Source organism: Protopterus annectens, chromosome 6.part0, assembly GCF_019279795.1.
Source record: "Protopterus annectens isolate FY-2018-M chromosome 6.part0, PAN1.0, whole genome shotgun sequence".
NCBI lineage: Eukaryota > Metazoa > Chordata > Ceratodontiformes > Protopteridae > Protopterus > Protopterus annectens.
The window spans coordinates 1,253,037,457-1,253,056,116 of NC_056737.1; positions in this window are offsets into that span (position 1 = coordinate 1,253,037,457).

Sequence of the window (18,660 nt, forward strand, 5' to 3'; positions counted from 1 at the left end):
TAAACCCTTCAACTGACATGGAATGAAATTCATTCCTAATCTGACAGAATGAAAATATTCAGTCAGATTAACCATAATTTACTAACAGAAATGATAGAAACATATAGGTCTGAGCTCCAAAGTTTATTGTTCTAAAGACGTCTTACTCATAGTAAAGGTTTATAATAAATTTGATTTTTAAGTAAGAATATATTAAGAAATTTTAGTGTGGAAATGTGTAATTATTGAAACTATTTCATATACATCACAGATAATTAAGATAAACAAGGTTTTATCTTGAGATTAAATAAATATTGTATTTTATACAATCTTTATAAAGATGACAATAGGTGTTTGGAGAGATCAAAACTAATACAATAAACTATTATTTCTTGTTCATTGCAATCGCAAGTAATTGATGGTATTAAAAGTCATTATAATTTTAACTATGATGCAAATTTACCTTTCATTATTTAGTGATATACTACAGTAGTGGTGCTGCGGTAGCGTTGTCGCCTCACAGTAAGACGTTGTCCTGTTCGATTCTCAGCTAGACCGTCTTCTGTGTGTAGACATGCGTAAAGGGCATACCTTCGTTGAAGGTTGTGCGTCAGGGCTGGCAACTCGGCATGTAAAAATCTACTGCCAATCATTAGCAGACCAGAGTTCCGCTGTGGCGACCGCTAACCGGGAAAAGACAAAAGGCACAACATTTATATTTAGTGATGGAACAAATCTCAAATTGCCTTAGATTTATAAGTTAGCATTTCTATTCAAAAGAAATTATTTAAACTAGATTTTTAACCAAGTGTTGCTTGACTCCCTGTATATTTTGAGTATATTATTTTATTTTAAATAAGTTCAAACTGATATATATCCTTAAATTAACCAAAACCTCAAATTATACAGATAAATTTCTATAAACAGTGAAAACAAAATACAATAAGGTTACTTAATAAATGAAGTTGATGAGATAATTATTTCTGTTTATAATTATCAATGAATATATTGCCAAATAATAACTTAAACTTTAGACTATAAACTCAACAATTGAATTAAACAATGTAACTAATCCTTTGGCATTTCATATTTACATAGCAATGTTGAAATATTCTATTTTAGCATAGTGTCTTCATTCATTGTTCACTGAAAGTAATACAAGAGAATTCATTTTTACCCTAAACCAAAGCAGTAATGTATATACAGTTTGAAATATACATTTCTTAGAATGAAAACATTACTTCAATAATAGTTTAATATTTCTGTTACTCCCATCAAATGACTTGCACTGTGGTTTATGATACAAAGCCTTTAAACTAATCTTGTTATTGATTTGTAAATGACCATATAATCACAAACACTTATCTAAATCTTAATTATGAATACAAAAATCATATACTAAGAGGAAAGTTTATATTTCTATCATATATTTTCCTTTTATATATAAACATTAAGTAATAAGTATAGAGAGTATCTGAATTTGCATACTAAAAATTAATTTCTTCAAAAATATCCTGAACATGAATTATAATATAGAGAGTGTTGTGACAAAGGTTATAATGCATCAATAAAGTGTAGTTGGAATTAATTACTCTCTTGTTCAGACTGAGTAGAAGTAAATATCCTGAAATCAGGTACAATACATTTCTTCTCTTGTACATGAACATATATCCCAGCAAAGAACAAATATGTATTTTTTAAGTACCTTCCCATTAAACCCCCACTATTTCATCACATTGCAGAGGCTTGAATTAGCTTCTTCATGCGAGGATGTAGTAATAGGTGGCAATGTATTGGTGGCATAACTATAGCCCAATGTGTCTATCACACTTATTAGTCAATAAATTCAGTGTGGCTATTTTGAAACAGAATGATAACAATACACAAAAGCAATAAAATCATATTTAAAGTGAGGAAATAAATATCCATAAGAACTCTCACATCACGTAGTCTACTGAAACTAAACATAAAATGGCAATGATCATACATCATGATTATTCACACTTCATGTGTGTGTCACTATATAGTCACTGCAAATATCACTAAATGAATCTAGTAATTTCAGCTTTCTACCCTGAGTGACATTCAAAAAGGTATGTATTAATGTGAATCATATATTAATCAACCCATGAAATACAGCTCTAACCAATTCAAAGCTGTAGCTGTATAAACGTGCCCAATCTTCAAGTACATAAACTAAATCATGCAAGCAAGATAGATATATGTAAAGGATGCATGCTTATGATCATCTACACCACTAACTGTACTACGAATTTATAGTCAATCTAATCGATATGAGATACTGTACTCTTTCTGTGAAGTACAACAAGTTTAAGAGAATGAATGAACAATACACAACATAAGGTATGACTGGGCAAACATATGGACAACCACTGATAGATACATAACCATAGTAGACTACCAAGTACAATGATGTTTTTCTTAAAATTAACTCAAACAATATATTTAAACTCTTAAAATTACATTTGCCTTTCCATTCTCTGTCCAAACAGCTTACCATCGCAGTTTATATATATAAACCCATACTGCTTAATCTCTGTGCACTACGCGAGGTACAACTTCACTTCACAGCAAAGCGAAAGGGCTTTAACAGAAATGCACCTCTTTTTTATTTTTTAAACTATAATACCTGTTTACTCTTTGCTATAACACATGTATTCCCTCCATCAACAATGTAAGCAATGCTCTATTCCAATCTCAGTTATAACAATACACAAGCTTCGTCTGGACTTTTTGTTATTAAATGTGCGATCTAAATCGCGCTTTACAGGACTATGCACTGGTGGTTTTCCGTTTTCTTTGTTTCTCTTTATGAGTAAGGAAGCTGATTCTCTAGATGTTACATACACATTTTTTCTTTTAAATGTATGTGAAGAGTGTAATTGTATTGTTGGAGCAACTAGGTTCAAGCAATGTGATAATACAGTGTATTACGTGAAACCTCAGTGTATTCAAACAAAAGAAGTTTTGATAAAAGCGAACATAGATTTGTTTGCTTGCCATGGTTACTATCATGGAACCATGCTAAACAAGTCAGTACTCAACAGCTGAGGTGGTTAGGCTGTGATTCAAACAAGTAAATATTCTAAATAGTAAAGAACAGTATATGATTATATTTTATGCATATAAACATGCACGGAGGCATATTTAGCGCTCTTGGTTAAATTTAATGAAGATTGACAACAAATGGCTTGTTGGAACTTTACACTGCTATTTGAGCAGGTTTTCTTGTTTCTCGTAATAACTGAGAAGCTACCATTAAGTTATGTGAAAAAAACTTTTATTTGAAAATTTATATAAATATAAAAATAAAATATATAACCACCATAAATGCATAACCCTAAATAGTACTGTATAATACAATTATCCAGTAGTCCCTATCCACTTCTATTATATTATGAATAGCAAGAATATAACATTAAAGTATACAGAAGAACTTCATGAATGAGTTGTTTAGAATAGTGTGCTGTAAAAGTGAGAAAATAAAGGAAAACTTATGAGAATTCATACCTTAGTTAAATCTTTGAGAGATTTAATGGTGTAAATAGTTTTGATATCAGTTCTTTGTTTTTTTTTCCTTACATCATTCCAGCTACTTTTTTCCGAGGTTCTCTTCAGAGTAGCAGAATTTGACCAGTCCATTTCTTCTGGTAATGAAATTATGTTGTTGTTTTTAATGAAGGCAGTAGCTTCTTCGATATTATTAAAGGTTTTCATGTCATTGTAATAGTGAATTCTAATTTTGGAAGGATAGACCAGTTGTGCCTTTATTTTGTTTTGCTTGAGAAATTTTACCAGTGGCCAGGTTTTCTTTCTTAATTCTGATACTTTTGAGGAATAATCGTTATCAATCTTATTTGACACTGTTTATAGATTAGATTATTGGAGCTTTCCTCCAAGCAGATCTCAGCACCAGTTCTTTGTCCATAAATGAGCAGCCTGTCCTGACCTTGAGTAGCATCTTACCCCTCAAGAATGATGCCACAATATGAAGACAAGATGATCAATTTCAACAATTGGACAAACCCACCTCCATAGGTATCACAAGGGATAAGAAAACTAAGTAATGCAAGTCTAAACCTCAAGATGCGCATGGAGAACATCGATATCTGTGCAGTAACAGAAACCTGGTTCAGGGCTCAGGAGGGAAATATCGATATTCATCAAAGATACCCACACCTCCAGGTTGGTGCATCAGAGACTATCCATGTGCAACTAACAGTGGGTAAAACTGCCTTCCAGTTTATAGCCTGCTACAGACCACCCTCCCAAACCCAGGAACCTTCCTGAGAACACTGGAAAATATGAAGGTCTCTCTAAACACCATTATATTCAAACATAGACTGGGAGCATTACATTTATAAACTCAAATGCTATGGAACAACTTGTTACCACTCCCACAAGAGGGAAAACATACTGGACCTGATCATCACCAACATGGGGACTCTATGCTCCAGACCCGACCCCACCCCTGCCCAGAAAACCACAGTGAAAAACTTCTCTATAGCAATTTTTACACTCCTCAAAATGGAAGGTGGAATCCTTCAGCCCCCCAAAAGATCATCGTGATCCCAAAAAAACCAAGACCCAATCCTCCAAAGGCAGGCGTCTGTCTGGGTGGACAGCCATAAACAAAACTAAGCAAATAGAAGGGAGGCTAAAGCTAAATGATAAAAAAAAAAAAAAGGGAAGGCAAGGCATCACTGATCAGTATTAAAAAAAAACTATGGGCACAAAATTGTCTAAAAGGCCAGCAGAGAAAAAAAAAGAAGGACAAACTGGGATAATCTTCAAGGCTTTTTTTAGTTATTTTATGAACCTGGGTAAAAATGACAAAAAATACACGAAACCCACAGATTGCCAGCATCTCCTACTGACAGGTTCACAAGGGCAAATATCTAACCCAGCAGAGTGCTGCCCCCCTGACATCTCAGATCAGGGCAAACATAAAACTACTGTTCAATCTCAGCCGGTCTGCAAAGCTATGGAAAGGATCATCATGGACCTCATAAATAAAGATTGATTTCTTTGAAACAGTCACCAAGGCCATTGACAAGGGGAGGGTGTCACACAGCCCTACCTGACCTGCATAAAAAAATTCGATACAATAAAAACAGACACTGGGTGCAGTGCCATGGCCTCTCAAGCTAAATACAAAAGTGTATAGTCATCCCTTTGGCAAAAAAAAAGTGCCCACAAATTACCACACCACATAAATCCATTTAGGAAGTACAGAAAAAGAGTGGACCCAAGGGGATAGGAATTGATAACAATCTTGACAACCACAACCCGCATTGGCCAGAAAAACATTTTATATTATTTATATAGCCCACCTAATCATGAAGGGGAATCTAGATTAGGGAGGTCATCGTCATTCCTCATCTCATCCATAATTGTATCATCCTCATAGTGAGTATGCCACCCTTTTTACCCCTTACCTACACCTGCAAAAACCCCAAAAAGTAGATCAAGGGCTCAAAAAGATGCCATATGCTGCCCGGTTAAAGGCTCATGCTGCCTCCTCAAACACCTCAAACTCCAGCGCCCCTGGCCTAGCATACGCACGCCTGTTGTGTGGCCGATGTGTGCCATAATTAATAATGGACATGCACCTCGCCAAAAACCTCAATCCTCGAGCTCGCAAAATCAGATCTGAATGAACTTGAACCTCAATCAGACACTTCACTCTGGAATAAAATCCCAGTCCAGGTTAGGCAGAGTCCTCATTTGACTCTCTTCAAGAGGAATCTTGATGGTATGATAGGAATTTAACTACAATGAATCTCGGAGGTGAATTAGATGTAGTGGATGTTATTTTCCCAATAGCTCTGTGTGCATTTTCAATTCCATAAGATAGTCCTTCCTTTAGATCTAAGACTTCACTTAACCAAGAGTTCAAAAATAAGATGATATCTTCTCCTTTAGACTTCTTTGGTAGACCAAAAATCCTTATGTCTGTTCTTCTCTCCCTAGTTTCTATATCATCAACTTTATTTATTAGCCAAGTATTCTGTTGTAACAGAAATTCACTTTGATGTTCATCTTCTTTTAGTCTCCTATCTATGTCATTCAGAGAAGTTTGAATATCTGATAACTTTGTTTGTTGTTGCTGAAGTATTTCCTTAAAAATATCAGTTTGTTCTGACAGTTATCTTTAAGATTTTCCTGATTTTCAGTGAATCTGTCCATCTTCAGGGATAGCTCTTGAAGAGTAGAAGACATCAAATGGATTTCTTTTTTCAATGTAGAGTCTGGTTGGGAGTTCCTTGAGTTATTCATTTCCACACAACTTGATTAGTCTTCAGTTTAGTTTGACAGGAAAATTTCGAGAGATTTCCTTCAAAATTGATAATTTTATAGTTTAATAGTTTTTCTATAAGATTGTCCAAGAATTATTTGACAAAAATAAATATTTTCCTGTTTTCTAGTATGAGTTTGTGGAGCTCAGAACATTTGCTGCTAACAGTTAAACATCTTGGCTCCAGCCCCATGTGTTTTACTTTTTGAACCTGTATCTACTAGAAAACTGTATTGAATACTTCTTTGTATAGACTAACTAGTTGATGTGTATTCTACATCTTACTATATGCATACTATTGTACTAATTACTGTATTTTGCTTAGATTTCTGTGGAGCTTTTCTCCCTGGGCCTCCGCTGAGCATTCCAGTCACTTAGGATAGCCTGTCTCACAATCATCCATGTTGAATTTTTTTGTCGTATCATGCACAACACCAGGTAGCTCATTAGCATGACCAATTGCAGTGCCAGCACTGCTTAGTCCACAAATTAACAGCAAGACATGATGGTATTAGTGTGTGCACACTGGCAGAGAAATGGTCTGCTAGGTGCACAATGCCTTACTGTCAAAGCAGTTTTGCTCTTTTGTGCCTCTATAGTTTGCAAAACAATGCTAGTTTTCCCCACATTACTGAAGGAGTTTTTGATCCACTCACACATGTTCAATCCACTTCTCAGGTGCTCATATGAGTGCATACAGGAATGCAGCCTTTTATCAGGGTTCTGCTTATAGTCACATTGAGTTTAAGTCACAGTTCAGGAGCGTTCATTAACTTCTGCCTGCTAGAACCTTCAATATTTCATGATATAAGTCTCCATGGCCACCATGGGACTCAGCTTTCTACAGAAGATAGCATTGCAATATCTATCAGAGCTTGTGGGAAGTTTGCAGAGCAGGTTTTTCACTGAAGCCTTTTGGTTGAAAAATTAAGTGTAAAATATTATCCACTAATATGCACATGATATCCCTGAAAGTATGGAAAATGTTTTGTTTATGTTGTAGTTTACAGACACATCCATACCGAAAGTGTGAAGGGTTGTCATACTTTGCCTACAGTGCCATAATGGGGTACATGTTTCTGTAGGATAGGGCAATAAATTGAAATGCCTTTACTGGTCTGTATGTAAGTAAGGGTATTGCCTCTAGAAAAAAAGAAGTTATAACCTCCATATACTCTTCCACAATCAGGCCAATAATTGAATACAATGCTCCTTTTGGTATGTACCTTTCCAACCACCTGCAGCAATTGGAGAGACCACAAAGGTTCCTCACATGAAAATTCAAGGTCTTCAGCATCTGTCCTATGTTGATCATCTGAAATTAGTCACTTTATTCTGTTTCATACAGACTACTCAGAGGTGATCTCTGCCTTGCATATAAGGCAACCTCTGACCCTGCTTTATTGGAAATGCTGCATATCCACAAGTCAAATGGTAAGTATGTTACTCACTCTAAAGACATTAACCTGGTATGTGACATTACTAGAAACTGCTGGAGGGACAGATTTTGTCTCCCAGAGATTACCACACCTTTGGAACAGACTCCCACTTCATGTCAAACAGAGCACCTCATTGGCCCTCTTCAAACACAGTCTGAACGATTGGATGGGTAACCATAAATTCACCCTGGGGATTCCATCTGTGTCCCTCTTGGACAGAAGTAATAGGTGCTGATCATGGAAACAAGGGTAGAACTTGGTTAGGCTTGTAAGGGCCCTAGGGCTATTACATTAGTAACTTCCTATGATCCTATGTGTATAAATAGAATCTAGAAATAGTTGCAGTCCAAAGCACAGAGGTTTTAAATATTTACTACTATTACAGTTGTCTGATGGCATGTATATCTTCTTAACTACTGCAGTACTTGACAAGCTATGTACACTTACTGTCCATGACAGTTTGTTGCGGGGAGGCCTGGCTTATGCAGGCAGCAGTCTTTGATAGACCTGCTGAAGGGTACCTCAGAGGGAAACAGTATTCTCTAGTATGGGTATGTATGTGCTTACAGGACTCCTTTGTGTGTATGATGCTGGGTAGCAGTTGAGTGTTTAGATAGGCCTGGGAGAGAAACTGTAAACAGTGTGCATCCATCAACAGCACACATGTAGTCCCCATATAACTGTGTTCTTGAACCTGCATAACACACACATTATAGAGCAGGAGTGGCGCACTTCCTATTATTTAGCAAACCATATCTGGTCTCCATGATGTATTTGTGGCCTTGTTAATGTGCTCCCCCAATATGTCCTTGTGCCACACCTTTCTGTAGTCTAGACAAAATGTTATATGTCCATGACCAAATGTGTTCTGTGATACAGACAGTGTATAAATATGTTTATCCACTGGTATGTGGTACATGTGCAGTATTCAACTGTGAAATACTGTCAGAGGCCATTATATGTAGCCCTAATAGGGATTTCTCATTGAAATTCTACTTTGGGGTGGTGAGTTAGATAAGGCTTAAAGTTGACCATGGTTAGCCCACATCTGTGTAATGCTCCCCACAGATATTGAGCAAGGCCATTTACTTTGCCCACAAAACACCATACTGTTTACATCATTGTATGTATATGGCAAGTAGGACTGCAGATGTTCTCCCAGTACTTTTTTGCCCATTCCAAAGCAGGATGCCACACTGCAGTAAGCAGTATTAAAGCAAGTTCTCTCACATAGACAATAAGATCTTACTTCAAGCCCTCCATTACTATGGTACACAGACAATCAGCCATGACAAATCTGACCTATCCTTTCACAACCATGCCTGTCAGGGATCTATATTATAACATCGAAGTCTTAAAACTTCAAATTTTATAATATTGAACCCAATCGGCCGAAAGACCATAAAATCGAACAGTCAGAATAGCGAATTTTTTTCCCAGGAAAAAATTCACTGTTCCGACAAACATACACACAACACAAGCACACCAAAATAAATAATCCACACACATACACTTCACAAAACCCTACGCTAAACCATATATACACTACTAGCTATCCACTTACCTTAACCCAACCCTAACCCTAAGGTCCCTAACTATTGCACACTCACCTTACCTGCTCCCTAACCCTAAAGTCCCTATCGCACACTCACCTTACCCGCTCCCTAACCCTAAAGTCCCTATTGCACACTCACCTTACCTGGTCCCTAACCCTAAGGTCCCTAAGGTCCCTAGTGCACACTCAACTTCATTCGCACACTTACCTTAACCCGGTCCGTAACCTTTGCTCCACAGTCGAGGAAATAGCGAAGCTGCAGAAACGGCCCACCGAATACTTTCCCTAGGAAAGTATTCAATATTCTGCAGCTTTGCTATTTTCAGCATTCGGTGCATAAGGTTCGACACTATAACATTCGAAGTTTTAAGACTTTGATGTTATAATATAGACCTGCCTGGCAGGATGTGTTTAATGACATCAGTGTTGTTGGTGACAAGAACGGGATATACTATCAAGTGAGACATCAGGCCAGCAAAATAAGTGCTGCTAAAGGTTAGGCTACCCACTTGCCACAGGAGTAGAGAGAAACAGGAAGTGGCCCACTGAGCAAGCCACCTTTAACAGATACAGACGTATTCTTGGCATCTCTGCATGGGGATCTGGACAATTATATCATCCAAAGTGGAGTCCTTTATTTTGGCACAGAGCTCAGCCAAGAATCCACAATATATGTCGGAGATGTCCCAAGTGGGTATATCTAGACATGGACAAGTATCTGCCATACTGGATAAATGTTTGTTTTAGTACATTTTACAAGCATAACCACTTATTTCACAACAACACTAGGCTTGTATAGCACAGGTCACCAGCATAATATATGTTACCTATTAATTTGCCATACCACTTTTTAGATATTATTTATTCATTCGCTGTGATTCAGGTATTGCTTACTTAGTGTGGGTGATTTTTGTTTTTGGTGATTTCATATCTGCAGTGTTATCAGGGTCCTCTACTAAGGATATACAGCTGCCTGATGTTGAAAAACTGTCTAGCTCTAATGATGGCAGCAGCCAATCCCTGGCAAGGTCAGGTGTCACAGTGTCAGTGTTGGATAAATGTGGAGTCCACATCCCCACCTCATTCCATGGACATAGCTTCAATGCCTGTGGTACCACCCCACAAACTTAGGAAGACACACAAGGAAAGGAAGATGCACTGAGATCAACCTAGGAAGTGATGTCTTCATCTGTGTTACATTTCTTCCTGGTTGCTACAACCTCCATTGAGCAAGTAGAAGAAATAGGTGGACTTTGTCCCAGTAGCCATAAATGTTATGGGAACCCTTCAAAGTCTTTGGTTAAAAAAGAAAAATAATATAAATAGATCAATAGATCAAATGATAGATATTTTACTGATATTGATACCCATGGTTACAATTAGCATTATTTCTAGTATTACTATTTTTATTAATGTCTTTGAGTATACTATTGCGTATTGCTTGCATATTGCCATTGTTAATGTGAATATATTACATTCATTAATTCTTACTTCATATACTACTGTGTATTAACCTTGCTGCTCAATGTATTAGTATACACAAAAACACTGAAAAGCAGAGTGCACGATGCCATGCAATTTAAGACCTGCTTTTCTACCTTTGTGGCCTCTGGGCTATCTTCTCACCTAATATTTCCTTTCAGCACACCAAAAGGCTTGCAGGCCCCCTGGCATTTCTCCCAAAGAATGGACTTCAAAGCTGTACATAAACTGGACAATATCCAGCTCTGTGGAATTAAGACCTCAAGATGTTCATAAAGATAATAAAGCTCACATGATGTTATGAGGAACTTAATGTTTACAAAGTAAATACCCTTCCTCTCTCTCTTCCATAAAAGAGCATCACATGTAGACAGAAGATATGCCTGTTCCACAGGTTTAAACACTGAAGAAAAACAGAGTCCCAAAGAGTTATAGGTTCATAGGTAGGTACTAGGCTATCGGCCCAAGGGCCTAAGTAAGCCTAGCCAACAAAGTTCCCTGGCTTACGCCCACCCAAGAAAGTTAATTTCCTGTGCCCCTGTTGAGCAGAGCCACAGAAGTGATCCCTGGGATGTATTTCCTATTTCCCATCCACTCATCAAGATTTTTCTTGAAGAGTGTTAATGAGGAACTTTGCTTGACATAGATGGGTAGCTTGTTCCAGAGTATGGGAAGTCTCTGGGACAGGAATCTATACCTCCAGCAAGTCCTGTTTATTGTGGTGACAAGGTTTAGGTCCCTAGAGCATGTAGCTCAGAGGGATTGGGATTTCTTTAGGTGTAGCATGTCAAACAGCTCTGGGTTTCACATAGCTTTATATGTTAGGCAGAGATCACCTCGGAGTAGGCGATATGCTACAGAGTAAAGCTGGAGTTTTTTTGAGATGATCAGTGTAGGGCATCTGTTTGAGGCCAGTAATTCTCTTTGTGAGGTACTTCTGTGGCCTTTCCAGCTGCTGCAGATGTCTTGTGAGGTACATTCCAAAAGGGGCGTTGTACTCTATAATGGGTCTAATGAGTGTCGAGCAGAGGGGAACAATGACCTCTTTTTTCCTGGATGAGAACCCTTTTGTTATGAGGTGTGCTATGTAGAAGGATTTCCTGACTACTGTGGCAATGTGATTATCAAAGGAGAGACTGCTGTCAACCTGGGGCCCAAGGTCTCTTATCACACATTTGGTTTTATGAAGACTACCACCTATGTGGTAGTTCATGGGTACAGAGTTTTTACCAAAGGGGATAACAATGCACTTTTTGGCATTGAGCTTGAGGCCATGGCTCTGACACCAGGCATCTATCTTAGTGAGGCCCTTCTGTAAGATGTCCACATCATTTGGGGACTTGACTATAGCTCCTAGTTTGCAGTCATCTGGGAACTTCGTTAGCCAGAGGCCTTCTGTGTTAGCCTGTATTTCAGAGAAGTAGATACCAAACAGGAGAGGTCCCAGGACAGAACCCTGTGGTACTCCACTTGTCACTGGTTTGAAGTCAGATTTGGAGTCTGCAACTTTTACAGTGTGGGTTCCGTCAGTGAGCCAGTTAGCAACCCATCTTGTGACATAGGGATGTATACCTAGTTTAGGAAGTTTAGCTATAATTACAGAATGGGGGATGGTGTCAAAAGCCTTGGTGAGGTCAAGATAGGCTGTGTGAACCACCTTACCCTCATCTATGGCTTTGGTGACTGCCTCAAAGAAGTCGATCAGGTTCAGGAGGCAAGATCTGCCTTTCACAAACCCGAACTGGGTGGGGTCCAGAGTTTGGAGGTTACCAATGTCTTTGTTTATGAATTCATGATGATACGTTCCATGGCCTTGCAGACGAGGCTCATCAGGCTAATAGGACAATAGTTCCCGGGATCAGTGGTGGCTGCCCCTTTGTGGAGTGGGATAACTGTTGCTGTGCACCATTCATTTGGGCACAAAGCCTGACGTGAAGCTATGACTGAATATGGTGCTTAGGTGGGGAGCCAGTTTGTTCTGAAGTTCGTGTAAAACGCAGCCTGGGATGTTGTCCGGTCCCATGGATGCTGTGTTTTTGGCTTTAGAGATTGCTGCTTTTACCTGTGAAGTTGTGATTACAGGGACTATGCATTCTTCCTGTATAGATATGTGCCCTTTAGGCGGTGAGAGGGGGGTAAAGTTAGCACTGAACCTATCTGCCAGGATGTTGGCAATATCAGTTGGTTCTGTAATTTTTGTGCCATTGTGCTGTAACTCAGAGCAGATCTGGGTGTTGCCATTGAGATTCTTGACATAGCTATAGAATGCTTTATGGTTGTCCTTAGAATCAGTGGCAATCTTGTTTTCATAGCTAGCTTTGGAGGATCTTATAAGGACTCTCATCTTCTTGCTGAGGCTGACTAGGGAGCTCCTCCACTCATGGGATTTTACTCTCTTTTGCAACAATTTCTTCCTTCTATTGTAGAGTTTGTTTATGGCAGGGGACATTATGTGTGACAATGTCAGTTGGATTCATCCCACAACAGTTACAGAACAAAGAAAATTCCAAGTTCTGTATCTTCCTTTACCTGGAGTGTTTTATTAATTTCTTGTTATCTTACTATGCTCAGCATATATGATAAAACCTGTTTTGTGTATTATGGTGGATGTACTGCAACTGACAATGTCTTTTTACCTTTGTTCTATATCTTCTTTTACCCGTTGTGTTTTTATTAATTTCTTGTTATTATTACTATGCTCAGCATACATGATGTAACCTGTTTTGTGTATTATGCTGGATGTACTCTATTTGTATAACTTGATGCTAGAGCTTTTCTCCCCAGGCCTCCACTGAAAATGGACCTGGTCCAGGCAGAATTTCCTGGTTAACAAATGTAAAATAAATAAATAAAAATAAGTCTTCCCCTCTGCTGACAAGAGTTATATACTAGAAAGACTTGTAGATTCAGATATTGATCTGTTTTGACTTTTTCCAGTTATGTCTGGGTAGTCAGAGAGATTCACTGAGTCTTTACATTTCAATATCCTAAGCAGTTCAAACATTCAGTCATATGAGCTGACCAGCTAACTCAGCAATTGAGATACCATGAAAGAGCTTCACCAGGGTGTATCACTGAGGACCACTATTAAGACAGTGGCATTGCATCTTACTGATTCAGTGCCCGGCCATCCACACAGCCAGAAGAAGACTGATTTGCAGTGAGGTAAAGCCATACTATTAAATGGACATTTGCAAAGGGGACCATTGTGGATTTTTAAAGAATTATCTTCAGTTTTCTAGATTTTCCAGAGAAAGGACACAAAACTTAAGACTATTTTTAAAGGGCTCATTGATGATAAAGACCTGTGGAAGAATTCTGTCAATAAAGGACTTTCAAATGAAAAAATGTATAGCCCTTTTAATGCCTGTTCATTAAGTTCTTTGTAATATTGTAATAAATTCTGCTTTTATATGTATACACCCTAGCGCATGCTAGCTATTTCAATTCTTAGCTTGATTTGAACCTAAAACAATAGATTAAGAAAAAGGATAACTGATTATTGCAATAACTTATTTTTAACTATGGATAAATATATGGGTCTATATTAGATCACCGAATGCTTAAAAAAGTGAATGGTGATTCATTGACCCTATGTAAGTGAAAACTTACAATGTCGGTCAGAACAGCGATTTTTTTCTAAAGGAAAAAATAGCTGTTCCAACAAAAACTAAATAAATAAAAAACAATTTCAAACATTACATTAAGTGGGGGGCTTCACCCCCCCTCCTACTTAAATATATCAACTCCGAGACTGCACTACAGTGCCGAAAACAGCAAAGTACCGAAGCGGCCAAGTGAATTCTTTCCCAGGGAAAGAATTCGCTTAACAGCTGCTTTGATATTTTGCATTTTCAGCCTTTTATGTTCGACGAAGACCCATTCAAAAGAATGCGTCTTCGGTCTTCTAATATAGACCTAAATTTATAGCTGATAATAAGATATATAGTAGTCCTGTCGAATTGTTCTTTCAAACTGTGCTAGGAGTGTCAGTGGCCACAATTCAGCATACGTGCAATGCCATAATCTAGTCCTTGCTGAGTTGGTAGGGGCAGCTTCAGCTCTGTGTGTTGACCTCCTCAACCCATAGGCCATGTGCAATGTCATGGACATGTAGCAAAGGGAGTTTGCACAAAGCAGGTGTCCCTGTATAACTAGACACCATGGAATTTTCCATGATCTGCCTACTTCCATCTCCAGTGGTGAGGGCCACCATGGAATAAGAGGGACACAGTCAGATGCACTTATTGCCAACACCTCCACTCCATTATCCATTGTAGAAGAAGGTGCTTTGCAACATTAATGTCTCTGCAGGCAAGACATTCATACTAATTCAACATACCATATGGGCCACTGCTCACATTCAAGGTGAGGTGCACTCTATCCTATCAGCATGGTGTGGATCATGCCTCTGTCACTCCCAGAGAGGGGTCACCTGTAAATGGTGAGAGCAAATCTTCTCTTGGTAATCTACCATATTCTCTGAATCCATGCCCACAGGTCCAAAACAAAAGCAAAAAGCAATGTTGAAATGCTCCAGCTCACACAATTGCTCATTAATGACACATGTCTCTGTGACCTACACCACCTGTGCATATGTAGATAGCAGTGATCTGACCCCTGTATGCCTGATGCACAGTGTGCCCACTCTACGCATGTTATAACACAGCTTGGCTGAAGGTTTGCATGCATCACTTTTTTCTTTGTAATGCTTTATTCCAGATCATAGGTATGAATCAGTTGCTACCTCTTAGCCAGTAGCATGGTATACATTGCCCAACCTCATATGGCATATACTACTCTGCTGTGACTGGCTTTTCCACAGGCTCCTTATCAGGAACCTGCAATTATGTGCACTTTCCTACGATCTATCCATTATCTTACTGCTGTCCCTTTTTCTGGATGTTCTCCATTCAGTTTATCTTGCAATGCAGCTTTTTCAACCACACACACTATTATTTTTCATCTTTGCCAGTGAGAAAAAATAGTAGTTATACTGCATCCTCATGTTATTTTATGTGGCTTCACATTTCTGTTCTAATAGCAGTCAACAGAGCTAGGTTTAAAAAGCAGATGAACAACTATGTGGTTTATATTATTTAAAAATAATTTTACACAATTTAAATTCATATATATTTCTCTTCAGTGTGCATTTAGTCAACATAATTTCCAAAGGTGTTTATGATATCAGACTACCTTATGTTCACTAGAAGTGGTTATGTAATAGTGAGTCATTTGCTTTGTCCTAGTGTCGAGTTATTTTTTATTGGATAATGACTCTTAAATGTGCACAAGATTTCATGAAACCATTAGCAAGGAACATAAAAAGAAAGTCATAAAATGGATAAGTTGCACAATTATGCAATTTTGAAGGGAAATGTATCTAATGTCTGAAATTATGAAATGCATGAATTAATTGGTAATAGTAAAACAAATACTTTCATATGAATAGTACAAAGATGCTTCCCCTTCTTTTTTTCTAAACTCAGAGATATATTTTCTCGGCATGTGTCACGAGAACAGCTAATCACAGTGATCTACATTTCCAGAAACTTCAGATTACAACTAAGAAATGTAATTGACTGTGTTTAATATGAAACAATTAGAGATCATTTTGCACCAAACACATTGAAGTGAGCATATAGATGTCCAGTATGTCATATATGTCACTCAAAATACATTCAGTACAATTAAACATTTTGGGACAAAACTACTTTTCTCAGGAAAAATTCTCCTTTGTACAGCTGATTGAAAAATGGGAAATACATTATCAGACTCATTGGGTTATGAGTACTTTTAATTAAAAAAAATAATGTTTAGAAGGAAGCAGTTTGATAAGTCCATTAAAATCAATATGCATAACAATTTTTTTCTAATTCAATGTACTTCATAGCGCTGCATAGAAGCATGACAGCAAATAGTACTGTAAGAATAAGCCAGCAGGCCTACTGTAATGGAAACAAGACTCTTCCATTCCCCTTTTCTGTTTTGCAACAGTAAAGCTTTCATATCTACACAGCTAAATTTTTATTATAATTCACGTAAAAAATTGGTATAGGGATTTCTGTTCCGTGCTTTATGATAACATTATGTTTATTAGTGACAATTACGGCCATAGAGTACATCCGTCTGTATTTTATGAAAGGTTTGGCTGTTAATATAGCTAATGTGAATGCTATAGAAAGATAATCATCCGCATGCTTCATTACCAGTTTCTTAGTGGAATTATGTTATTTTTCTGTAATTTCTCACAATATATGTAAAATTGATCCAGAAGTAGATCTCCAAGTGTGCATGAATGAATGTTATGCACAGTAGTTGTTGGCTAGTTAGGTTGTAATATTTAGTCAGCAAAATAGATGGTCAACAGTTGTGCAAGACTGCCCCATTAATAGAACTGGGGGATATCTCTTTTCCCTGGTACTGAGTGATATTGTAGCTAGAATATATAAATAGCAGGGGGCAAAGGGTTAAGGGGGGGGAGGCTTGTCCCTGCAAAAATTTTGTTTTAAAGTTGAATGCTCAAGATAATCTCAGAGCATACACATTGCAATTCTGACGTTATTTTTTTTCTGTCAAAATTAGGCATGTCAACAAGTGGATGCCTCATTGTTTAGAGTATATATCACATATATATATATATATATATATATATATATATATATATATATATATATATATATATATATATATATATATATATATATATATATATATATATATATATATATATATATATATGTGTGTGTGTGTGTGTGTGTGTGTGTGTGTGTGTGTGTGTGTGTGTATATAGACATGTGTGAGTGTGTGTGTATATATAGATATATATATATATATATATATATATATATATATATATATATATATATATATATATATATATATATATATAAAAATCTGTATTTATCTGTACTATTGTCTGCATGTATGATTTAGAAAAATTTTACTCCGGATGCCCTTCCTGATGCAACCTTCCCCATTTATCCGGGCTTGGGACCGGCACAAAGAAATGCACTGGCTTGTGCATCCCCAGTGGCTGGGTTGGGTGTGCGATGGATGAGAAAGAAACATTTTGGAGTGAATTGGATGAAGTGGTGATGACTGTACCCAGGGGTGAGAGACTGATGATTGGAGCAGATTTCAATGGGCATGTTGGTGAAGAGAACAGAGGGGATGAGGAAGTGATGGGTAGGTATGGTGTTAAGCAAAGGAATACAGAAGGTCAGATGGCAGTGGATTTTGTGAAAAGGATGGAGGTGGCTGTGATGAATACGTATTTTAACAAGAGGGAAGAGCATAGGGTGACATACAAGAGTGGAGGAAGATGTACACAGGTGGATTATATCTTATGTAGAAGGGCCAGTCTGAAGGAGATTGGAGACTGTAAAGTGATGGCAGGGGAAAGTGTAGTTAGGCAGCATAAGTTGTTGGTTTGTAGGATGATATTGGTGATCAAGAAGAGAAGGATGAGTGTGAGAGCAGCACCAAGGATCAAATGGTGGAAATTGAAAAAGGGTAATTGTGAGGTAATGTTCAGGGAAGAGTTAAGACAGGCACTGGGTGGTAGTGAAGAGTTACAGAATAGCTGGGTAACTACAGCAGAGCTAGTAAGAGAGATGGCTAGAAAGGTGCTTGGTGTGACATCTGGAAAGAGGAAGGAGGACAAGGAGACCTGGTGGTGGAATGAAGAAGTGCAGGAGAGTATACAGAGAAAGAGGTTGGTAAAGAAGAAGTGGGATTGTCAAAGAGATGAAGAAAGTAGACAAGAGTATAAGAAGATGAGGCACATGGCAAAGAGAGAGGTGGCGAAGGCTAAGGATAAGGCGTATGAAGAGTTGTATGAAAGGTTGGACACTAAGGAGGGAGAAAAGGACCTGTACCGATTG